The 26,652-nt window shown below is 36.4% G+C and overlaps 1 protein-coding gene across 3 annotated transcripts in view; it reads right to left on the minus strand.

The window, feature by feature from the left end:
* The window catches only part of CPPED1 (calcineurin like phosphoesterase domain containing 1), a 113,600-nt gene that overhangs the window by 53,064 nt on the left and 33,884 nt on the right, over nucleotides 1–26,652 (minus strand). The window lies entirely within an intron of this gene.

The following is a 26,652-nucleotide window of genomic DNA, read 5'->3' on the forward strand; positions in this document are numbered from 1 at the left end:
TTCTACGATACCACTTCACACCCATCAGATTGGGTGTGACAAATGTTGGAGTGGATGTGGGAAAACAGGGACACTAATGCATTGTTGGTGAACTAGCTGAGCCATTGTGGAGATCAATTTGGAACTATGCCCAAAGGTCTATAAGCTGGTGAAAATCCAGCAATACCCCTAACTGGGTCTAAAATGTGGAGATCAAAGAAAAAGGACTCATCTGTATAAATACAACGATCCACAACAATGCCAAAGGATTCATGATGATACATACTACCCACTGCTCAGTGAAGTGAGCAGAACCAAGAAAACACTGTACACAGTAAGAGCTATATTGTGAGATGACCAGCTTTGATAGACTTAGCTCTTCTCAGCTAATGATCTCAGCTAACGATCTAAGAAAATTCCAAAAGACTCATGATGGAAAATGCTATCCACATGCAGAGAAAGAACTATGGAGTCTGAATGCAGATTGAAGCATACTGTTTTCTCTCTTTTTTTCTTTCCTGTTGTTTTTCCCCTTTGTTCTGATTCTTCCTGCACAACATGATTAATGTGAAAATATGTCTAATAGGATTGTACGTGTATAGCCTATATCAGATTGCATGCCATCTTGAGGAGGGAGAAAAAACTTTGGAACTCAAAATCTTATAAAAGTGAATGCTGAAAATTATCTTTACATGTAATTGGAAAAAAAATAAAATACTATTAAGTGGGGGAAAAAATTAAAAGCATGAAAATTAAGAAAAAAGAAAAATGCTATTCTCCTCCAGATAGAGAAATGATGGATCCTGAGTGCTGACTGAAGCATTTTTTTTCCCTTTCTTTACTTTTCTTGCCTTTTTCCCCCAAACATGGCTAATGTGGAAATATGTTTTGCATGGCTTCATATGTATGATGGGTATGGTATTTAATTACTTCTCAGTGAGTGGGAGAGGGGTGGAAGGAGGGAGAGAATTTGTAACTGAAAATAAAAAATAAAAAGAAAAGAAAAAGCCAACAAGATTTTTTTAAATAAAGAAAAAAGACCTCCTATTCTAGAAACTCTTGGATATTCTTTTCTCTCTGGGTTTTTGTCATACTGTTTTCTCCTGTTGACCTCTAGTTCTCTGCCTTGTCCTTCTTGTCTCCCTTGCTGGATCATTTATGTTACGCCCCTGCCCTGCAACTAACTGTTGGTGTACTCTAAGCCTCCGTTCTGTGTCCTCTACTTTTTCCATCTCCACTCTCACTTGATGATCTCATTCGCTTCCACAGATTCAGTTGTCATCTCTGTGTAGATGACTCTTGGATCTGTATATATACAGCTCTGGTCCTTCTCCTGATTTCCAAGCCTGAATCACCAATGGTCTGCTAGACATCTCGAATTAGATGTCTCACAGATATCTCAAACACAAGACATCCTCTTCTGTACTTCCCGATTTCCACTTAGGGCACCACCATCCTTCCCGTCACCCATCATATTAATTTTGTTGCTCTCTATTACTTGTATGGAATTGTGAAGTCCACTTTATATTTCAGTGAATAAGTGAAACGCTTCATTAGCAACTTGTTCCGTTGCTTATCTGTGCTTACACTTTTTAAGATTGTCTTGCTACTCAGTATTAATTTCCCTGTTTAAAGTCAATTCCTATTTGGTCTTTCCTGCCATTTGGTCTTTACCCTTTACAATGTAAATCAATCGACAAGCATTTATTAAGTGCTTTCTTTGTGCTGGGTACTAAGGACTAGGAAATATCTTTGCCTTCTAAGCTAATGGAGCTGAAAGAGCCTTAGTGTTATACTCTACTCTTCACTCTCACTCACCCAGCGGACTAGAGCCAGTCAGTTGACAAATCTTGTCATTTTTATCTCTGCAATTTTATATTTCACATTCATCTTCTTCTTTTCACTCACACTGCCTTCATGCTGGCATAGCAACTTATCACCTCACATCTGGACTGCAGCAATAACCAGTCTCCTAGCCTCAAGTCTCTTCCCACTCCAGTCATCCTCTACTTGGCTGTCAAATTGATTTTCCTGAAGCACAGGAAACTCCAATGGCTTCCCGCTCTGGGAGTGGGGAGGAATTGAAGATCAAATGTAAAAAATTTTGGGATTCAAGGACCTTTACAAAGTGGTCCCTACTTTGCATTTCCAGTCTTCCTACATCTCACTCCCCTTTGCATGCTCTGTGACCAGTGACACTAGAGAACCTCACTGCTAGTCCTTAATCAAGGCCCTCACTTCCTGACTCAACATTCTTACTGGCTGCTTTCAATACTAGCATCTTCTCTCTCTTCATCTCTGCTTCCTGGCTTCCCTTGTGTCCCAGACAAAATACTATCACCACAAGAAGCTTTTCTTAGTCCTCCTTAACCTTTATGACTCCTCTTTGAGATTAATTCCAATTTATCCTGTATTTCTATTGTGTGCACATAGCTGTTCATATGTTATCTCCTCCATTAGACTGTGAATTCCTTAGGGGCAGGTACTAGTTTTGCCTCTCTCTTTGCATCCTGAGCACTTAGCAAAGTGCCTGAAACACAGTAGGTGCTTAATAAATGCTTACTGATTGAATGATTGGTTTAGTTGTTCCTGTTTCTCTTTTCTTTGTCCTGTCCCTCTTGCCTGGAATATTCTCCCTCCCAAGCTTTGTGTCTTAGAATCTCTGATTTCCTTTGACACTCCAGTGCCACCTTTTGCATGAGGTTCCCGCCCCCCCCACCCCAAGGTTAAGGTTAATCATATGTGTTTTATATGTACCTATCTAGCTGCATGTCCTGTCCCTCTCTCCCTTACCCTTTCCTCCCTTTAAGGTTAGGAGCTTTTATCTTTGTATCCTTACTACTTGGCACAGAGAAGGCACTTAAATTTTTTTTAAATTAATTGGGTAAATCTTAGTCATAATTTATAACATCGTCTCTACAATAAAATACAAGTTACCACCAAGGATGTTGGTAGGGTTTGAGTAATGAGGGAATCTTTGCTGAGATGACAAAGAATTCCTGATTCTCTCCAGTGACTTAAGAGATACACAGAACATAATGAAGATTACTGATGACTGAGAATGGGGGTAAGTGGGAAGAGAGACTCTCTTCATGGAGGAACTTTCCATTCTCTGGCCTAGAAAAGTCAGCTAAGGAAGTGGTTCTGCTCCTTTGAAACATTCTCCCTTTGTCTTCCAGGAAGGAGTAGGGGAATTTTTCCTATCCCCTCAGCGGCAATTGAGTCTTCCAGTGAAAGCATACGGAGCTGGGAAATGTACTTGTCCAAATAACCTGAGAATGGGGTCCCTAAGACCCCATTTGTTCTTGGATACCTTCTTCTTTTGTTTCTTTTTCTGCACATAGGTCGGCAGTAAGAAAAAGATGTTTATAGCTTTAGAACATCATGAGTAATCCTGAGCTTTCAGGTATCTAAGTTCCAAAGGGGGTGACAAAAGGAAAGCTTTTTAAACAACGTGCTTCTCAGAGGACAGTCAACAGGACTTCCCTGCAGCTGGACATCTTAAGACGTGATGAAAGACCAGGACACTGGGATCTTGTCAACTCTCCACGATAACTGCTGTGAGTTGTTCAGACAGTACAGCTCCAAAGTGAATTTGAAATATCTCTCCAGCAGTGCCACAAAATGGTTTTCCCTTCTGGAGGAAGTATAATCAGTAAAATGGCCTACTTAAGTGTTCTATGTTTCCTTTACTTGTTCATGAAGACTTTGAATTTCCTGTGTATTATGTAGTTTATGTGGTGGAAGAAATAAAAGCTGTCCCATAATTGATGTCCATGTTGCATGAGAATGAGTGCCTTTGGGAGAGAGGATCCTATGACCCACACCTAAGGAGACTCTAGACATGAGCTTTTGTTTTAAAGACCTTCCAGAAAGAATCCTGGTGGGAATATTAACAATATAGAAGGAAAACATATCCTTCTTTGGAGGTCAGGCTGCCCGGTTTTGAACACAGATCCATGTCAGCCCAGGTTCCTTTGGGTGAACTTTGGGCCTCGGAGTACAGTGGATTCATATCTCAACACACTGACCTGACATGGTGGGCAATGATAACTCAGGTGGCAGTATGGGCTTTGGTGGTAGGGATGGCCATTCTCTTGCATGACAGGATCATAAGTCAAGTATTCAGATTTCAGAGACTGGCTATATTTTGGTATTATATGGCCAATTTAAAGATTAGACTATACTGTAGAGTGCCAAAAACTCAGTGACATTTTTAAAAAGCACACATTGTACTCATGTTTGTACTTCATCATTAACCATCAAGACCAATAAAGATATCAGATTATAATGTATCTGGTAGTTTTGTTGGTAATGCAGGGCACAGAAAATGATGCATTCAATTCCTAAGTAGCTCCAAAATGCCAAGTATAATAAAAACACATTTTTATTAGGTCATTAAGTAGATGACTCAGAGAATACACAGGGGGTAGTCATGTACTATGTAACAAAAACATTCAAATTTTCTTCTGGTTATAATATCGTATTGGTTTTATTTAGTATATGTGTATTGTCTGTGTTAACTATGATAGGAAATAATTTATTTCAAAGCCTAAAAAATCCCCCCAAACTACAACCAGTTACATTATATTGCTACTTGTGCATTACACTCTCTCCCTCCCCCCAATTTTTTTTTCAAATTATTGAATTCACTATAGTATTCAAATGCTATCTTTCAAGTTTAGGGATAGATATATTGTTCAAGATTTAAAAACATAATTCCATAGTTAAGATTTCTGTATAAAGTGATGGATCAATAGCATGGTTAAAAAAAAGATGTGTTGTCTGACCCTTTAGGAATACATGCCAGGCTTAACATTGTTTTCTTTAGGTTTTGGGTAGTCTTCATCTAAATTTGAATAAATATTTAAATATACATTTCCCTTAGGCACTGCTTCCCTCTGCTCTTTCTCCACCCCCATTAAGTCCAGCATCCATTTGCCTCCTAGTATCATAATATAACCTGATGAAAACCCAGGGAATAGTTATGTTTTGTGAGACAGACATTTTCAAGTTATTAGTTCTGATTATAATATCATTTAGTAAAATAGCTGTATCAACAAATTACGCGGTATGTCAGAGCAGAACATGTCTATAATCAAGTTCCTTTTGTAGTCTACAGAGTTCCCACGAAATACACAAGCAAGACAAAAATCACTGATAAGTTCTGACCAAATCCAAGATACCAGAAGTCAAAGGATTTTCCATATTGGAATTATCCTTTAAACACTTTTTTCTTCCAGCTTATTTGTAGTATTTTCATTTTCCCATACACAACGGTATATTGGGCATTACAATTCTCAAGTTGTAGGATGATTACAAATTTTGGTTTTCTACTGTCAGGTGAGAACATTAAGGTAATACACAAAAATCTTACATCAGTTCCCTAGATGCACAAATTTATAGGTTTGTAAACACAAACTTTTTTTTTGCAATTTGAAGTTGAGAGAATTGGGGGAAAACTGGGTTAAAAGGGGGAAAATAACAGGTTTCGAAGGTTTGAAATCAACATATGTTCCTTCTAGGCTGGTGGCATTTTTGAGCTATTTCTGGCCAGCCTTTAGGAGAGAATTATAGAAGAAGGAACACTTTTTTGACTTTCAGATATCTTGTACAGGCCTGATGCTTTATAGAACTAATGATTCTACATGAGGATTGTTTATAGAAAAAATATTATGTTTATAAATCAAGGATTCAGAAAAACAAGGGCCAGCAACTGCACATGAGGCAAAACCAAAGATTTGACTTTGAAGACCTCTCTGGCCAAGTATGAGCTGGCTTGGCTAATCTCCAGATTCTATCATTGAGGTAGGGTTAAGGTAAAGAGGAGAAGAGGAATCTGGGTCACAGAACAGGCAGATGCAGAAACAGAAGCAGAACTGGAAGAAATGAAGTGGGTAAAAATTTTTACTAGGGTCCAAGGAAGGAGAATTATATACATGGAATAGTTTTGTGCTTCCCCCAAAGAAACAGAATGTTAGAGCTGAAATGGATCTCGCTGATTACATTTCTCTGCCATCCTATCTACTCTTCAACATTTCAGGAAATAGAAAACTCATCATAAAACTCTGAGAGCTGCCTCACCCTGTCAAATTATTGGCATTAACTATGCCAAGAGGTAGGGTGCAAAAATAGGTTGAGCTGGGAATTGAGGACAGAACCAGTACCAGGAACTTTGGGGCCTCAGGCCATGTCTGAAAATGGTACCCTGCCTGTTCACCAAAGATTTCTGAGTCTTCATTCTAACACTTAAAACTTGGTGTATCACAAAGCAAGCTCCTATATGAAACAAGCACTCAACCACTTCATATAGATTGACATTTATCTGTAAGGCTGAAGTGCCTGGTGATCTTGGGGGGGGGGGCGGGAGGGGGAGAGGCAAAGGTCTCTGCTCTGTTTACTAGAATAATGAAAGTTATTCTCCTGGTCAAGGATGAATGTCTAAGTATGAAGATATAGTGTTTGCTAATACTTATCTGAAGTGTTACACTGTCGATAATTCAACGTACTCATTATTAAAACTATGTAGCAAAGATTAAGTTGACTAGTTCAATTCACAAAAGCATGACTGGCAGGCTAAGGCCATGAATACAATACTTAGTTTATACTAAAATAGAAATGCTAGTCTTTTAGGAATTGTCTAAAAAAGGCTAAAAGCTTAGGGAAAATGCCTTGCCTACTAAAAGACAAAAAGATTATTCAAAGTATTTATAGATTTAGTTTAATGTACCTGTAAGGATAATGCTTGTTAAGCAATTTTATGTGCATAGTACCAAGCTAAATGCTAGAAAGGAATTACATTATAACTGTGTTCATAAAGTGAAGATAAACTAGTCTAGTCTCCAAATATAAAATCACCCAAAGTTACAAATCCATCAGCAAACTTGTTCCATAAAAACATGTTTCCTTTAAGAGCAGATCTTGGCAAGAATCATCACTGCTGACCTTTTAGCAAATTGTTAAAAATAAAAATTCTGAAAATCTGATCCTGATCCTAATATCTCTGTTATAAACATAAATCATGATATGTGTAAAGTGGGTGAAAATTTTTCCAATTCTATTAAATGGTAAAGTATTTGTTCATCTGAATACAGTATGTCTACAAAAACTATTTGTTTCTGTGTATTTGTACGTCTATTTTTATATAGCTTTCCTGGGCCTAATCACAAAGGAAAGAGCCAGGAATCCAGAGGCATTTGTCATGCCAGGTAAGTAATTTAGCTAGTAGTTTTGAGGAGCTTAAATTGTACTACATAATATTCCCATTTCTGTACTGGGCAAATGTCCTACTGCAGCAACATAACGGGGGGCAATTATGACAAAATATGACAGTCACTCTGGGCCAGCTAGTCAACTAGTACTTAGAATTTCATTGTGGGCAGGAGGAAAGTTGGTAAATCATTAGAAAGGGCAGTTCATCAATGGTTTTGAGACACTCAGAATGATTCCATGTCATGTTTTAAGAACAGGCAAAAATACACATCACTGTTCAAATGTCTTTTGATAAATAATGTGAATGGCCACGTGCATGTTTACGAACCACTAAGAATATTCAGATGTGACTACAAATGGACATGAGCGGTATTAGCATTAGGAAGACTAAAGAAACTCTATTCATTGTATTTATGATTTAAAGCTTTTTAAGGAAAGGGAGTTTTTTAAATATCCACAACTCTTTACTTCTTTCCTGTCTGAGTAATTAGTTGGTCTACTCTTGATCTGTTCATACACAAGAAGTTGAAATGTACTAAGTACAATGCTATAATTACTGTTATCGGTGAAAAGAAAAATATAAATTGATAAAGGTATAGGGAACAAGCATTTATATAAGCACCTACTATGTGTCAGGCACTGTACTAAGTGCTTGTATAAATATCTTATTTATCCAAAGGTAACTACATACGTTTCCCAAATTGTTTTCATTTTATAATTTAATCAGTGAATTAGTTAATACTTGAAGAAGCATTATGAGAATAATGCCAACTGCCTGATTAGTTAGCCTGATGGCTTAGCAGATTACACAATGATTTATGTGAAAGGCAGTGAAATATGTTAAATAACCTTGGGATTCATAATTCTCTAGAAGGATTAGAAAGGTTCTAACAATTTCATGAGCTGAAGATATTAAAAGGAAGTGATTAAATTAAAAGTGAAATTTTAACGCAGTTTTATACTTTAAAAAAGAATTCAATTTTAAAATATTAAAACCTAAAATGAATGTGGGAGGCAAAAACAAAAATAAAAAGAAATCCCCTAAGATACCACTGTCAATTCAATACCATAAGTGTTTGTGTTAAAGCAGGGAAGGCTTCTTTAAAACAGTCTAATATTTAAAATAACATATAATTAGGAGCTGATAAGGGAGAGGTGAAAGTCAGTATCTAAATGACCTGGCTAATCATTTCAGCAGAAATTATTAGCTGCCCCTTTATCAGAATACTAGTGAAATAATATTGATTCTAAAAATTTCTATCTAGATTAATTTGGCAAGATGGATGAATACAAAGCAAAACACAGATGAAGCCCTCTTTTCTGATGACAACTATCATAGCAGCTATTTATTGGTCTGGGATTTTGTTTTAGTTAAACAACCATAAGGAGAATATCTGTCTCCTTTGAGGAACGGCACATCATATTTATACTGACTTTCTTCTTTTAATCAGGTAAGCCCACTTAAAACAGATGAAGATTAAAAAAAAACAGTTAAAAAACCAGATGAAGATAACAATTTATAAAACATACAAAGTAAGAGTTGGGTCCCCCAACATCAGAATTATAAAAGGATTTCAAGGTATTTGAAAATGTACATATAAGTGAAAACATTTATTGGTTTTCCTTTGCAACTGTGCAAATATAGAGAACTGATATTTTTTCTAAACACCCTTCTCATACATTTGCTAGCAAAGGCTAAAAATTACTAATCAGTCATTAGATTGATGATAACTAATATACTGGGACAATTTAACTATACCAGCCATTAATGCAAGCACTTTCTCCTGTGACCTCAACTGCAATGGTGTCACACATATAGTAAGCTAAATTTTTTCTAGCTGACTTACTAAACTTTTCTTATTGGTAACTTTTTGAAAAGAGATGTTAGGTTCATACAAGTGTTGACAGATCCTGCTAAAATAAAATGTTAGCTAAGTAGTTAATAGAAAATGTTGATGTATTAGGTCAAGAAAACATGGTAAAAATGGCAAAACTTCTTGAACACAGGTTTCATAAAATGCCAACCAAAATACCAAGAGTATAGAATTAATTATAACAAAAACAAATGGAAAAAATAGATAGACAAGAATCAAGAACTATGAAAAAGTGAAAAGAGACAAGTACTGCCAGATATCAAAATGCACGTCAAATGAATAATTATAAAAAAGCTAGCTGGTATTAAAAAAGAAAACAGAAAAATAGATCAATGGAATAGAACAGAAAATCTAGAAATATAACCAACTGAATATAAAAAATTGATATTGGCTATACCTGTATTTTAATAAACTGGGACAAGAACCACTTTAGTAAAAACAGCATGGAAAATAGGCAAAAAAAAAAGTTTGGATCCAGACCACACACCATGCACCAAAATAGAGTACCCAGATTGCTGACACTAACAATAATTTTTTAAAACTAAAAGAAAAGGAATAATATACTATTTTTAATCAAACAGAATAAATCTCTGGAGACAAAATTAATGGCTTGGTTATATAAATATAAAGTGACTTTTCCTTATCAAAAAGTAATATATTTTAAATGAGATGAAAATAGAATCGGAAAATGTTTGATAAATATATGAGATAAAGGTCTGACATTCAGACTATAGAAGGAACTGATGCATAGTGTGAAAATGGATATGCTAACTATCTCGAGTTTCTTGAGTTCCCCTTCCCCCCCCACCCCATTATACAGGTAACAGAGAGAGCAGCACTGTATGGGTACAGGCTGTATTAGCTAAGACACAGAGTGGCTTGACATACAGACAGTCCTTGGCAGTGACCGAGAGTAAACCCAGCTAACCATGCAGAAAACCAGCAAAAGATGGTTAAATTTCCTAATAGAGAAATACAAATCAAAGTGACCTTAAGAGACTACCTTTACACATTAGAATGGGAGAAATAACAAAAACTGTAAAGTTCAATGTTGGCAAGACTATGGGGAAACAGACACTGTTGGTGGGAGTGCATACAGGTGCTGATATTTCTGATAGTCTAGTGGCAATAATACCTTTCGACCCAACGATTCCACTGCTGGGACTCTTCCAAAAATATCACGAAGAGGAAAAATGAACTTGTCTATGCAAAAATATTCATACCTCTTCTATTTGAAAGAGCAAAAAACCAAAACAACCTTAAATATGCCCTACACATCCAAAAAAAATTGGAGAATGAATGAATAAATTGTGGCATCTTAATATAATGGATTATGATATAGCTATATAGGCATATATACAAAGACCTAAATAAAGTTAACATAGGATCACAAACTTAGAGCTGGAAAGGATTCTAGAGGCCATCTATTTCCAAACCCCTCACTCATTTAATCCCTCTGGGCGGGCCACAGTGTGAGGTGCCCAAGGTTTTGAACTCACGTCCTTTGATTCCAAACCCAACCCTCTTTCCATTGTGCCATGTTGCCTTTCTAATGAAGGGTGAAATCAGCAAAATCAGAACAGCACAAACACTGACTACAACCCTATTTATCTGTGTGTGTGTGTGTGTGCGCGCGCGCGCACGTGCACATAGATACGGATATAAATCCACATAGGTACACACATATATGTTGTACATACAGATCTATACACACGTATATGAACATGTATTTGTATGTCTGTAAAATTATAAATACACAAACATATACTTATTTTTTAAGAAAGAAAAAAGGGAAATAAAAACGGGCCAAAGGTGGTGGAAAGACAGGCTTGGAAGGGGACAGCATTTCTGTTTCCTGTTCCTTAATTTGTTTGTTAAAGGCTAAAATTTTTACCCCCTTGTTTTGTATATTTATTTGAGTGATTGTTTTTGTTGACAGTTATTAAGTTCACATTTTAAAAGTTTTTATAATGTTGATTTTCAATAGCTTATTAGGTATCTAGGGCTAGCTCAGAACAAAGCACACTCTGGGAACAAAGGGAAGTGAAGAGAAAATTAGTTTTGTATTTAGACAAGTCAATGAAGCTGAGGGTCCTTTTCCCTTTGTAAGTACAGGATACTCCGTTGGACTCCTGTGAACTATTATTTTATGCAAGTGATTATTCAGAATGCTCTGAATAAATATTCCTACTCTTTTCTGTAGCTCTAGAGAGAGAAAAAACAAATCCCTTTTCACCTTCTATCTCAGCCTTCTGCAGCTATTTCCAAAGCAAATTATGTTGTGAAATAAGCACCACGGAGAGTGGATCATCACTACCAACAAACATTTACCGAGCACCTATTATCACATGTAGGGAAGAGTGCTAAAAGGCTAAGGTGCAGTCTGTGTCCTCAAGAGGGTTTCAATCTCATTGGGAATACAGGACCTGGACATAAAAAGATGACTGACAATACAATGCAGCATATTCTAAGTGCTAAACGACTAGAATAGCTGATAATAGTTATAAGGCTACTGAGAAAAATGTGATCAGTAAGGAAAACTTTGTGGAGGAGGTGGAAACAAATAGGTGGTCCTTGAAGGAAGGGTAGGATTTTGACAAGAGGAAAGTAGGGAGAAGGCATTTCAGGAATGTGAAACAGCATGATAAAGTAGGGAAGAATGAATATGGATGGTATATTTTAGGAACTCAGAATGCAGTCATTTTACTGCAAGGTTTGTGGTGGGGAGCAGAATGACATAAAGCTGCCCAGTGACAGTTTTTAGAGGATTTTTAATACCAAGTTCAAGAATCTGAGGAGTTTCCTGTGGGCAATGGGAAAGTCACTGCAAGTTTTTTCCTTTTTTTTCTATTTTTTTTTAATCAGAGAGAATTATAAAGAATGACTTTCAAAATGATGCAAAATGAGGAATACGAAGTGGTGACTCTACCAAGATTGATCAAGGATTGTTTGAAAGACAATGTGGGGAGGGAGAAATTAGGAGACTATTGTCAATGGTCCAGACAAGGATTAGGATGGGGCAGTGGGTATGGAAAGAAAAGGACAGATACAAGAGACATTTTAAAGGAAGGATCAACAGACTTTGGTGACTTGAGGAGATGTAGTGAGTAAAGATAACCCTACAGTAACGATCTTAAGTGACTCAAAAAATAATAACAACGTATGTTTTATGTACACAGTTGTTTGCATGTTATGTCCTCCTTTAGAATGTTACTATATGCTAAGCAACTGTGCACATAGTTGGGAGTTCCAAAAAGAGGCAAAAGACAGTTCCTGCCCTCAAAGAGCTTATACTCTAATGTGGGAGGCAACATGCAAGCAAATATACACAAAGCAAACCACATACAGAATGAATTAATAATTAACAGAGAGAAGGCACTAGAAGGCTTCCAGTAAAAGATGGGATTTTAGTTGAGACTTAAAGGAAGCCAGAGAGGTCAGTAGTCAGAGAAGAGGGGGTTGTTCAAGGCATAGGGGACAGCCAGAGAAAATACTCAGAGTGGACAGATGGAATATCTTGCTTATGGAACAGCCAGGAGGCCAGTGTGACTGGATTAAAGAATACATGGCATGGAGTTAGGTGTAAGAAGACTGGAAAGTTGGGTGGGGGCTGGGTTATAAAAAACTTTGAATGCCAAACAGCATTAGGGAGCTGTAACAGCAAGCACCCTGGCATACCCAGGATGGCCTGCTAGCACAGGTTCTTTCGATCTGCTTTTCTAAAGGAAAGGCAACTTTTAAAGGGGTCAACAATCTTACTTTAATTACAGATAAGCAGAAAACACAAGCAGAGAAATTAGCACAGAGATTCAACAGACAGGGTAATACAAAGAATACAACCACCTACATACACTACTTAGGTCAGGGGAGCACTAACATCTGAGTAGTCAAGGCAGGGGCTCTTAACAAATGGCTACTCAGTCTAGTCCAGGGAATCAAAAGGACCTTCTCATGAGTGAACTCCCAAAGCAAAATCTCACCTCAGAATATATACACACTTTTGGCTAATAGGCTCAGAGCCAGAAGGCATCACAACCCTCCTGACTCAGTGCCTAATTAGCTTAGCACCAAAAGGTGTGAAAGCCTTCTTATAAGCAAGCCTCCCCCTAAGCAAGCTCCTCCTTAGGCAAGTTCCTCCCGCAGTGGGCTCTCTGTGAGTCAGGATGTATCACAGCTATGAGCAGGGCCAAAGCTAAAGCAGGAAGACATCTGTGATTGAAATACCTGTGTACCTTTAGACCTGGAAACTACAGCCCCTGTTCCAAGAGAAAAAGTGGCACATATGATCACATAGGCCTATTAATGGATGGGGAAGATCTTCTATTTATTAATTAAAATGCTGCTAAGTTTAAGGTACTATGTTAGGCACTCAGGATACAGAGAAAAATTTTTAAAAGTGCTTTCTTCCTATCATCATAGTTATAATATTTTACAACTTAATGGCATCTCCTTTTAGCTATCTGATAGACCTTTTGGGTTTTGATGGTATGTGATCTTGAACAAATCATTTAACCTCTGCCTGAATCAGTATCCCCAACTGCAAAAAGGGGATGATAATAATAGCCCCTAGTTCTTAGGGATTTTCTGTGGATAAAAGGAGATAATGTTTGTAAACTCCTAGAACAGTGCCCAGCACATGGTAAACACTTAATAAAGGCTCTTTCCTTCTCTCCTCCCCCTTCCTTCCTTTAACTGATTGACAGACGTTGACAAAAAAGGAAAGAAGAACTGTGTTTTTGGGGAAAAGATCAATTTTAGATATATCGAGTTTAAAGTGTAGCTGGACTTCTAGGGAGAGATGTAGGACTAAAAACTGGGGATAAATCTTGAAAGGAGATGTAGATTTAAGAATCATTAACGCAAATGTATTTTCTGAAAATAGAGAGCACTTGAAAATACTCAGATGGATCTCATCAGTGTGGCCCTCCTCTTTGAAGATGTATATTACAACCTTTCCATCTGTGCCAGCCCATCCTGGGTGACTTCTGTTCATATCTTCCCTCACATTCCCTGCAATGGGTCCACTCAAACTCAGCAGGGTCTTTCTCACTTTCCAAAGCCATTCATCAGGTAGGTTCTCTCTTGCCATATGACCAACCCATTTTATTTTTGCTTATAACTCTTTGATGACATCCTTTACTTTATTCCCTGTCTGTAAAGTGTTGAGGCCTACTTGCTTTTGGCATTGCTTTCCACTGTCCTCTCATTAATCCTCATTTTCAGTTCTCAGAGACTGTAGTGTTTAAAATCTTGCAGATATTTAAATGAATTGTGATTTTTTTTAAAAAAAGATAGATCTGTGCTTTAGGGGTAAGTCTGGCTTCATTAAATTTCCTAAAAGCCACTTTTCTCCTCTTGTACAATTCATTTACATTTCATTTTATAGGGGTTAGTAACCTTTTCTGGTGTCATGGACCCATCTTGCAGTCTGGGGTAGACTATGGGTTCCTTCTCAAAAGATTTTTAAATATATACAATAAAATATCTAGAATTACAAAGGAAACCAGTTATATTGAAATAGTTATCAAAATATTTTTTAAAAGTTCTTAAAACCCCAGTTAAAGAATCCCTGATATACAGTGTCTGTTCAAGCAATATATTCTGTTTAAAATATATTTTTAAGATATTCACTTAGATAGCTCATTAGCTAATCCACTTAACTTCTCACTTTCAAAGGCCCAAGATTTCCTCAGTGTGGGAACATCCATTGATGCTGCTCTTCCTTCGTCCTTTGAAAGGTAGCCTTTCTGATGTACTAGGGCCAAAAAACTGTAAACGCTTGGTGGCCAAACTAAGTGGGTATGGTATATGGCCAAAAGGCAAACAGGCTGATTGCTGTGATGCATTCAAAGCCTTCGCAATTTGACTAGACCTAATAAGAGTTGTGCTTTAGTTGGCAGAGGCTTCAATGACGGTCAAGGTCATGCCCATACCATGACAAGGCATGGGAGTAGGACTTCAGCATAAGAAGAGTAGTTACAGCAGTCTAATAACCTAACTTAATCTCTTTCTTTCTGGAGGTCTAAAAATATAGATTATTTTAGTTGTGTTTGAATTAGCTCTTTGGAGTTCTCATTTTGGGATTATAATATGTTAACTTTAATTTACATGTAACTTAACAATTTTACTTTCAAAGGAAAAAATAATCTATTTGATCTTTTATTCCACTAGGGATGTTATTTATTGCTCCAGATGAGATTATTTAAATACAAGATTTTCTAGCGCCCTGCCTCCCCCTCGCCTCTCAAATGACCACAACTTCAAGATCATTTGAATCAAGGGGAATCAAGAAATTAAAAAGAAAAAACATACCATCAAAACCCAAAAGGTATATCAAATAACTAAAAGGAGAAGTGATAAGTTGTAAGATATTATAACTATGATGTCAGGAAGATGGCATTTTTAAAATTTTTTCTCTGTACCCTGAGTGCCTAACATAGTACCTTAAACTTAGCAGCATTTTAATAAATAAATAACTGTTGAACTGAAATGAATTGTACAATGATTTATTTCTTCATTTAAACAGATTAGTCCAAATAGTCAGTGAATTTTCAGTGCGATAGCACTCTTATTTTTTATGTTTTTTTATCTTTCCTAGTTAGCATACGTATATAAATTCATTGATCTGAAACTTTGCAAGCATAAACATTATTCACTTGCTGATCCGATATCACATTACTAACAGATCGAGCTTAATCAGATTCTGCAGTTTTTTCAATTATGCACATTATTAGACAAGATTCATTTCATTTAGCCTCTAACAGCTATAGCTTATTAGAGCAGGAGCTACTAGAAGTTTTTTTTTTCAATTAATTTACTGTCATAGTTGTTCTACTACCCAACTAATTCAAGCTATAATTTGTTAAGTAGATTTAATTACCTGGAAGGGCAAAGGATGATACATTTTAAAGAAAGGTTGAAGAATGTGTACTACATAAGAATTTCTTAAAAAAATTATTAAATAATAGTTAATGTAAAGTTTCTTCAAATCACTTTACTTATAAACTAAAATGTATGGATTGTAACAGCAGCATTAGGGAAGAGAAGGCAATAAGTATTTGCATAGTGTCTCCTATGTGCCAGGTTCTGTACTAAACATTTTTCACAAATATTGTCTCATTTGGTCCTCACAACAACCCTGGGAGGTAGGTGTTGAGACAGACAGAGGTTAAGTGACTTGGCCAGGGTCCCACAGCAGGTAAGCATCTGAGGTGGGATTTGAACTCAGGTCTTCCCGACTCCAGGCCCAAGCTCCAGGCACTATGGCACCACTTGGCTGCTATAGCATGCTCTATGCACATATTACATACACAACAAATGGCTTAAAAAAAAACAAGGAGGTAATCGATTTATAATGCAACTCAAATAAAAGGTAATATATAGGGCCTACTGTAGTTATTGATAAAATCCTTAGGAAGTGGGAAAAAAGAATTAACAAGCTAGTTAAATGGGTTTCTAAATTCTAGTTCTCTATAGAGATGTGTGTTCTCAGCAGTTTTAGCATTTAAATGAGTTCTATTTTCCAACCTCTCATTTTTTTTTATCACACATTCTATCATTTGACCAATTACCTGGTAATTCAGCCGCTTTGGGATCATGAACCTTTTTAGTTTTTCCACTTAGTAGCAGAAAACTGGCCCATCAAGGAGGTAAAGTATACCATTTCCAGAAAATGAGTGTTTAGAGCAAAGAACGAGAATAGAGGGAAGGAGGTTTGCTTATTTTAATCAGTTAAAAGACAGGATGTATAAGTCTGGCCTATTCTATATTATATAAATTCATCAGAGTTTTTGCAGTCCTCTGGCAAATTTGGTTACCTCTCACCTGCAATTTCCTCTAAAGAAGATCTAAAAGTAAAGATGGACAGTAGAAGACTACCATGATATATTCCACCTGATCACATAAAGTAGACAGAGGAATTAGAGTATGACAACAAAGAGGAAGAAGTCCATGGCCAGGAGGTGAAAATAGAGCCCTCTGGGCAACAATCCTTTACAAGGCAACTCCCTTCTCTCTCAAACTCTAAATGATCAATTTTTAATTTTCTAGTTCAGGATTCAAACACTGGAAACCAACAGCAAGGATTTAGAGGAGGGAAAAGGAAAAATTTCCATAAACGATAATAACTATTCGCAAAAATACTATTTCTGATCACATACCTAATCAAAACAACTTTTCAAGTAATATTCTGAGTTTCCTAATTAGTAATATTAGGTAAATTAGTCCAAACCACTTTTAATCAACATCAGTCTATGAAGGCATTGTCACTGATTACTTAGCTACTTTAACAGCGTTTGTAATGGATATGAAGTGGTAACAAATCCAGGCATTTCATCTGATTGCTTCCTAGGTTATCTGCTCTTCATTCTGCACATCACCTGTCTCTTCTGACAGCCTCCATTTGAAGGAACTAATATTAGTTCAAGTAACATACTTCATTTATAAAACCTTCTTCCTTTGTATCAAAAAGAAAGTAGATTATATTTAAATTTTGGAATTTCTCATATGAGGTCAAGATTTAAGGAACCTTGCTACCAAACACAGAAATAAGAGGCTATGGTTAATTATATTGTTGTGGTGATAAATCTAGACTAAAAGGATATTTTTTAAAGCAAAGCTCAGACTGCAATATTTACAAAAGCATTTCCATTCTATTTTGTCACTTGAATGATGTGATTACATAAAATGAAAACTGCAACCAAGAAAATAAAAATCTAAAAACAGTGCTCAGCCCTATCAGAGGGTCTCCTCTGTGGGAAATCACAAAATGAAATGGTGGCTTACGCTTTTCAAAACGCATGTTTTAAAACAATCCAGACCACCAGACCAGGGCGTGCTTCCATATCTTATCTGTCTGTTCACCCCTAGTGTCTTGTCATCCACCCTTCTATTTCCCCAACTCTACTACCCTACTACCATTATCACCTCTGGAAAGGGCATACCAATTGATTGCCCTATTGAACAATTCACCATCCCAGGGACTCTCAACACTTTATTTCCTGGCCACTATTCCATTATATGCATTGTGTATCCCTGTTAGAATCTAAGTTTTTTGAGAGCAGAGAATGTCTTGTTTTTGTATTTACATTCCCAATGCTTAGTTTAGTAGCATACTGCCTGGAAGACAATGAACACTTAATAAATGCTTTTCCATGCATTCATCTCCATGTTCCAAATATGAATAAAAGTAAAGGATTGGAATCTTAATGGTAGGAGGGATCTTTAAAGAAATAATGTACTACATATAATCTTCAACTCTAAAATCCAATAATCTTCATGTAATTACCAATAGATGGTACAGTAGACAGAGTACCAGGTCTGGAGTTAGAAAGACCTGGGTTCAAAACTGGCCTCAGACACTTAGTAGCTGTGGGAACCTGGGCAAGTCACTCTGCCTTTCTAAGTCTTTCACTTGTAAAATGCTGATAATATCACAGATAATAAATAATGTCACAGGGTTATTGTAAGGATCAAATGAGATAATATTTGTAAAGCACTTGGCACAGTGCCTGGGACATAGCAGGCACTATATAAATGTCAGCGATTATCATCATGGTTATTAAACAAATTTTTTGCAGTTTTTGACAGTCACTATTGGACACACTCTCCTCCCTTAGCTTCAGTGATGCTGAAGTACCCTTCCTACTTGTTTGCTGATGGGTCTCAGTGTGCTTTGCTGGATCAGCATCCTAATCTTGTCCACTAAGTGTGGGTCTGCACCAAGGCTCTCATCTCTTTCTACACTCTCTCCCTTGGTGATCTCATCAGTTCCCCTGGGCTCAATGACCAGTTCTAGGAAGAGACAGGATTCTCAGATCTTTATGTCTAGCACTAATCTCTCTCCTGAACTCCAGTCCTGACTGTAGGCTAGTCATTGAGCTCACTGAGGAAGGAAGAGGTGGATAAAGACAGGAGATTAGAGAACACATCCAAGTTTGGGGGGCAGATTGACAAGAGAGCAGTTTGGTTAGAGAACGCCCAGTGTACTGGAAGGGAGTAATATGAGAGGTTATTATGTGAAACTGGCACCAGATGTTGGAGAACCAGTAATGCCAGACTAAGAAGTCTGAATTTTATTCTCCATTCTCCATAGATCTGACAGGTAAAATTTTCCATGTTCTCCTAATTTGCTTATGGCATCACCCTTACTGTTTACATCATGTACGCATTTTGACCTTAGCTTAGTATATGGTGTGAGATGTTGGTTTATACCTAGTTCCTGCCTAACTGTTTTCCAACTTTCCCAGCAATTTTTGTTAAATAACGAGTTTGTCAAATAGTGAGCCTCAAAAGCCTGGATGTTTGGGTTTATCAAACACTAGGTTACTATGGTCATATACTAATGTGTATTTTGTACCAAATTTATTCCAATGATCCACCACTCTATTTCTTAATCAGTACTAGATTATTTTGATGCTTAGTGCTTTATAATACAATTCGAGGTCTGGTATAGCTAGGTCACATTCCTTCACATTTTTTTTTCATTAATTTCCTTGATATTCTTGATCTTTGTTCTTCCAGATGAATTTTGTTATTATGTTTTTCTAGCTTTATAAAATAATTTTTGATAGTTTGATTGGTATGACACTAAATAAGTAAATTAATTTAGGTAGAAATGTCATTTTCGTTATATTGGCTCAGCCTATCCATCAGTAATTAATATTTTTTTCCAATTGTTCAGGTCTAATTTTATTTGTGTGAGAAGTATTTTATAACTGTGTTCATATAGTTCCTGAATTTTTTAGGGAAGTAGACTCCCAAGTATTTTCTATTGTCTAATTATTTTAAATGGGATTTCTATCTTTTGCTGCTGGGCTTTGTTGGTAATATATAGGAATGCCGATGATTTATGTGGGTTTATTTTATATTCTGCAACTTTGCTAAGGTTGTTAATTATTTCAACTAGTCTTTTAGTTGATTCTCTAAGTATATCAATATCATCTGCAAAAGATTGAGTTTTGTTTCCTCGTCACATGTTCTAATTCCTTCAATTTCCTTTTCTTCTCTTATTGTTATAGCCAGCATTTCTAGTACAATATTGAATACCAGTGGTGATAGTGTACATAGCATCCTTGTTTCACACCTGATCTTATTGGGAAGGTTTCTAGATTATCCCCACTACAGATAATACTTGCTAATGGTTTTAAGCAGATACTAGTTATCGTTTTAAGGAAAGCTCCATTTATTCCTATGCTTTCTACGTTTTTATAGGAATGGATGCTGTACTTTGTTAAAAGCTTTCTTCCACATCTATTGAGATATGGTTTCTGTTGGTTTTGTTATTGATATGATAAATTATGCTGATAGTTTTTCTAATACTTAACTAGCCCTGCATTAAATAAATCTCACCTGGTCATAGTATAGGATCTTTGTGATATATTTCTGTAATCTCCTTGCTAGTATTTTATTTAAATTTTGGTGGAAATTAGTCTATACTTTCTTCCTCTGTTTTTGTTCTTCCTGGTTTAGGTATCAGCACCATATTTGTGTCATAAAAGGAATTGGAAGAACTCCTTTGCCTATTTTTCCAAACAGTTTATGTAGTATTAGAATTAATTATTCTTTAAATGTTTGGTAGAATTTGTTTGTGAATCCACCTTGTCCTGAGGGTTTTTCTTAGGGAGCTCACTGATGGCTAGTTCACTTTCTTTTTCTAAGAAAGGGTTATTTAAGTGCGATTTCCTCTTCCATTAATCTTAATCCCTTAATTTTATTTTTCTGGATATCATCTTATCATAGTCAGTTCACACCCATGCCCTCTGTCTATGTATACTTCTTTTAACTGCCCTAATAAAAGAAAAATTTCTTAGGAGTTATCACAAATATCATCTCCTATGTAGGAATGTAAATAGTTTAAGCTTATTAAATCCTTTATGACTTCTCTCTTCTGTTTACCTTTTTATGCTTCTCTTGAGTCTTGTGTTTGAATGTCAAATTTTCTATTCAACTCTGGACTTTTCATCAGGAATGGTTGAAAGTTCTCTATTTCATTATTCATTTTTTCCCCTGAAATATTACACTCAGTTTTTATGGATAAATGCCCCTTGGTTGTAAAGGAGCTATTCTTTGCTTTCTGGAATATCATATTCCAAGCCCTCTGATCCTTAAATGTAGAAGCTGCTAAATCTAAACCTTGTGTTATCTTGATTGTGGGTTCATGACATTTGAATTGTATCATTCTAGCTGCTTGCAATATCTTCTCCTTGACCTCAGAACTCTGGAATTTAGCCATAACATTCCTGCGAGGTTTGATTTTGAGATTTCTTTTAGGAGGTGATTAAGGCAGTCTTTCAATTTCTATTTTACTCCCTGGTTCTAGGATATCAGGGCAGTTTTCCTTGATAATTTCTTGAAATAATGATGTCTAGGCTCTCTATTTTGCTCATAGCTTTCAGGTAGTCCAGTAATTCTTAAATTGTCTCTTCTTGATCTATTCTCTAAGTCAATCTTTTTTTTCCCCCAATGAAATAGTTCACATTTTCTTCTATTTTTTTTTCTTCTTTTGATTTTGTTTTATTGATTCATGATATCTCATGGAATCATTAGTTTTCACTTGCTCAATTCTAATTTTTAAGGAATTATTTTCTTCAGTAAGCTTTTGTACCTCCTTTTCCATTTGGCCAATTCTACTTTTTAAGGAAATCTTTTCAATGGATTTTTGTGCCTCTTTTAAAATTTGGTTTATTCTGGCTTTTTAAAAGTCTTATTTTCTTCAGCATTTTTTCATGCCTCCTTTATTAAACTGTTGACTCTTTCTTGCATCACTTTCATTTCTTTTCCCCATATTTCCTCTGCCTCTCTTATTTGGTTTTAAAAATCCTTTTTGAGCTCTTCCAGGGCCTGAGACTAATTTGCATTTTTCTCTGAGGCTTTGCATGTAGCTGCTTTGATCTTACTGCCTTCTACTGAGTTTGTGCAATCTCCCCTGTCATCATAGTAACTTTTTATGGCTGGGTTCTCTTTTTTATGTTTGCTCATTTTTCCAGGTTTTTTCTTGACATCCAATCTTCAGGTATTTTTTTTTTATGCTGTTGTATTCAAAGCTAGTTCTGTAAATTTTGTTTCTTCCAAGGCGGTATGATATAAAGGGAGATGCGGTCATTTCTCTCCTGGCTTAATCTCTGGCCTGTGAGTGACCACAAATACTCATTTCTGTGCTGTAACTGTAACCAGGGTCCCTGCTCCTGCTAGTCTTCCTTCTCACCCTGGGATTACAACCTAGAACTGCATACGGTCAGTGCAACAAGAGTCCTGCAGCCAGTGCCAGCAAAGGATCTCAGGTAATTTTCTTTTGGCCAGTTGTCAAAACCCCTTACTATTTGGGGATTAAGAGCTCCAGAAGCTGCTGTTGCTAATTTAGTTGCCCTCAAGGCTTGCTACTGTCTTGCCCTGGGGCATGGGACCTCATTGTTGGCTTGAGCTGGGTTGTGAGGTTTAGCAGTTGACTTGTAGAGGAGTGGGGTTGGAGATGGGAGTGGCCTGAGCTAGACTGCTTTCCATTCTCAGCCCAGTGAGACAGACCTTTCCTGTCTACCTTCCAAGTTGTTTTGGGCTGGAAAATTGTTTCACCCTGTCCTTTTGTTGGTTTTGCTGCTCCAGAATTCATTTTGAGGCATTATTTTTATGTTATTTGGAGAGGATTTTGAGAGAGCTTAGTCAATTCCCTGCCTTTACTCCACTATCTTGGCCCCACCCTCTACCACTATGGTTTTTAACAGATGAAAACATCTTTAACACTGAACTTACCAAAAAAAATTCCATAAAACTCCCTAAATTCAATACAAACAAGTCCTAGGTAACTTAAACTAATCATTGTACCTTGTTTTACACATAAAATTAATATGTTCAGTGAATGTCAATGGTAACTATTTTCCTTTGGAACAGCAACCCTAAGGGTCTTCCCTTCCCAGCTTGGTATTTTTTCCTCCTTTTTCTAATTAAAGGGGCCATCTCTTGACTCATTTTTTAAAGAGGCCTATTTATTCACTGAATGGGCCTTACCTCACTCTAAGTGAGTACATGAAAAGGCCTTAGTCTAAAAGGGCCAGGGTCTCCCATTGCATCCTGGGCCATCTCCAGTCATCCTGATGAATATCTTGTCACTGGACCCAGATGGCTCTGGAGGAGAAAGTGAGGCTGGTGACCTGCACAGCCCTCCCTCACTCAAATCAAAGTCAAGTCAACTGCAAATCATGTCATCATTTCCCTGATGCCATGGTCCTCTCCAAAAAAGAAGGACAAACAGAACAAGAACAATATTAAACTGTAACTTTGAAAATCAAATCATGTTACAGTTTCACGAGGGAAATTCACTAATTAAATCATTTTCTAATTTTCTAAAAACCATATGAATTTCTCCTGATTTTTCAGTAAGCTTAGATTTCAAATATAAGGTTTTATTAAAGAATATATCTGTAATATTATCCAAGAGCATTATTAGGGCTCAATGAAAAAGCTCATGTTCAAATTTTATCAGTAGCTCTCATATGTCTGTCTTTGTTTAAAATTAATAAGGCTCCCGAGCACAATAAGTAGGTCAATGCTCCAAATTTAAGTGTGTTTTTGAAAAGTAACACTAGGCTTAAGTGGCAGATTAAAACCCGTTGCCTCAATATTTTGGTAATTTTCACTTATTATTTAATATTTGTTTTATCCTCTAGATGTTTTTGAAAATACTGGCATATCTCACAAACTGTAGTGAATTAGAATATCTGTTTCATAATGAAATAAAGGTCCCAAATAAGGAAAATGCAGGAATCTTACTATAAGCCTTATTTAAAACTCATTTACAGTTAAACCTGGAAGGACTTTAGGCATTATCTGGTCCAACTCTTTTCATTTTTGTTAAACGAAATTTTATTGTCAGTATTTATAATGAAAAGAATACAAACTTTAAATAATAAACATCATTACTATAAAGCTATTTTTATTCATTCTGAACTTTAAACTTTTTTACACTGAGATAATGTCATTTGCAGGGTATAAAATCTGCATTATGTTTGCTATTAAAATGATTAACAATTAGCATTTAATTACTGACACTATGCCAATTAATAAATAAAGCAAACAGTTTTACAGTGCCTGCCCAGGACTCATTCTCCCTTGTTAGATATTAAAGGATGGATTACTTTATTTTTAAAACTTTATATTTAATTTCAAACTAAAATATTCAAAATTTAAGGGTCTTAAACTGATTCTCATAAAATGGTATAAGTACAAACTTTCAAAACAGAAATTCATACATTCACATTGGTTCTACTTATGTAAAACTGTGTACTTGCATAATAATAATAATAAGACAGATGTTCAAAAATTTCTAGGTGCAATTTGGGAAATACTTTGACAAAAGTGGTCCATGATGACCACTGCAAATACATTTTGCAATTTACTTGCTCAGTATATTGTATTAAAGAAGCAATGTTATTTCATGGAAAGCTTAAAAAAATTCCCATTTTGAAATGATATACCAGAATACATTAACATAATCTAGAACAAGCTAGTAAACACCTATCAGAACATTTTGTATAATCACCTTGGGAAATGCATTACACAGATTTTTTTTTTAAACAAGGAAACTAGTGGACAGAAAAATGCTGAACACTGTATCTTCCTTAAATCATCAACTAAGCAAAGAACAAAGTATGCCATAATGTGTTTTAAGTGAACTCTCCTGCTTGGTATTGAAGAATATAATGAGCTAGATTCCACCAAGGCTTAAAGAAGCTACTTAACTCAGAGATTCCCTGGAACCAGTATTGAGTTTTCCAGATATTTTGGTCCTGCTCAATCTGCCCCTACAGTGTGGTTAAACTCCAATTTTCTGGAAACTTCAGTAGATAAGCAACTTTGACTAGCAGGATTCTTCTTGAAATACTTAGGATTTACCTCTGTAAGCAACAAAACCTTTTGATGATTCAGAGTCATCGTCTGGAAAATAAATTGTTGCGTAATACATTATAATGCATCATCATCAGGACCTGTTACAGTAAGTAACAAAAGTTCCATGTTGCTGTGCTTTTTGAGTTTCTCCTATTTTACAGTTTTTTTCTTTCTTTCTTCCCTTCCTGCAGCTACTATTAAGAGTGCTGGCTACTGAAGTTTCTTTACAACTGTGTATTTTGAGGCTTCTAATCTGAGAAAGGCCTGGAAACCCATAGAATTTTTTTTTCTACAAACCCTTAGCAAAATAAATTAGCTTTATTTGTATAAACCAAATTACACGGACAGTCATTTTAGAATGTTAACTCCGTGAGGGTAGGGAATATTTTATTTTTGTCTTTGCATCACTAACTCTTAAAAATATCTTGAATGCTTGTTGGGCTGAAATGAACTGAATTGAACTGAATGGAAGTCAAACTTGACAAGATTCTGAATTTCTAATTAAGATGGTAAATCCAATAGGCTTGTCAGAATTCTGTGTTGTATGAGGAAATAGGCTCTGAGGAGTAATTGCTTGAGTTTTAATGGAGTCTGTGTCATTAATTCAGGATGCATAGAGGACTTTCATGCAGCACATTAGAGTACAAAGGGTACTATTTGCAGAACCATGGGCAAGTTGCGGAACCTCTTTGCGTCTAGTTCCTTATTTGAAAAATAGAATAATAATCCCAGTAATCCTTCTCATAGACTGTATGTGGCTATAATGTTTACAAAGGACTTTCATTGGATTCTCATAACTATATCTCTAAATAGGCCACTTGAAATATAAAGTTTTAATGTAGCTTTTAAAGCACTAAGAATTTTTAGCAGAAATTGATGAGCCTAAAGTCTCACTTAGAAGCTAAAGTCAGTAGGTGATTCAGAGTTCTTGCTACTTTGGCTTTGGTTTTTCAAACCGTAATCTTTAAATTATTTTGTAATTGATAAAGTGCTGGGCCTAGAGTTAAGAAGTTCAGTTTCAAATCTAGCCTCAGATTCTTACTGGCTGTGTGGCCCTGGGCAAGTCTCTTAACCTCTACTTGCCTCAACTGTAAAATGCAGATAATAATACCTCATGAGGTCACTGCGAGGGTCAAATAAGTTAGTATTTGTAAAAATGTTTAGCACAGTGCCTGGCACATTGGAGATGCTTAATAAATGCTTATTCCTTTAATAAATGCCTCTTCTCTTCTCCTGCCTTCCCTACCCCTACCTTCCCCTCTTCTTCTTTATTAAGCTCAAAGGCGCCAAAAACCAAAAGGCAGTTGTTGAAGTACCAGTGATAGTGGGCACTGTCTACAGCCAAAGCTACAACTAGGAATTTTTTGAGCCAAGACAAAAATAATCGGGGATTGGAGAGGAAGGCAGTGCATGGTCCATCCCTTCTACAATCCAGTTCTTGCTGAAGAGGAAAAACAGAGTAGGGAAAGGGAAGGAGAGTCTATGGAGGGGCATGATCCTGGGATGCCACCCAGAGGGGGCAGCATACTCCAATGAAGGACATCGAACCATGGGGGTGGTGCTTGCTGTGAAGAGCAGAAATGGTCCTTCTGAAAGTTTGTGCCCTGGGACAAAGTTCTGCAAGGCTGGCACCACGTATAGCTTGTCCTTCACACCTTCACTAGATAATAGCCACTTTATTTTGCTGCCACCTTTCTACCTGGGCTTG

This window comes from Trichosurus vulpecula, chromosome 9 (assembly GCF_011100635.1).
Source record: "Trichosurus vulpecula isolate mTriVul1 chromosome 9, mTriVul1.pri, whole genome shotgun sequence".
Taxonomy (NCBI): Eukaryota; Metazoa; Chordata; class Mammalia; order Diprotodontia; family Phalangeridae; genus Trichosurus; species Trichosurus vulpecula.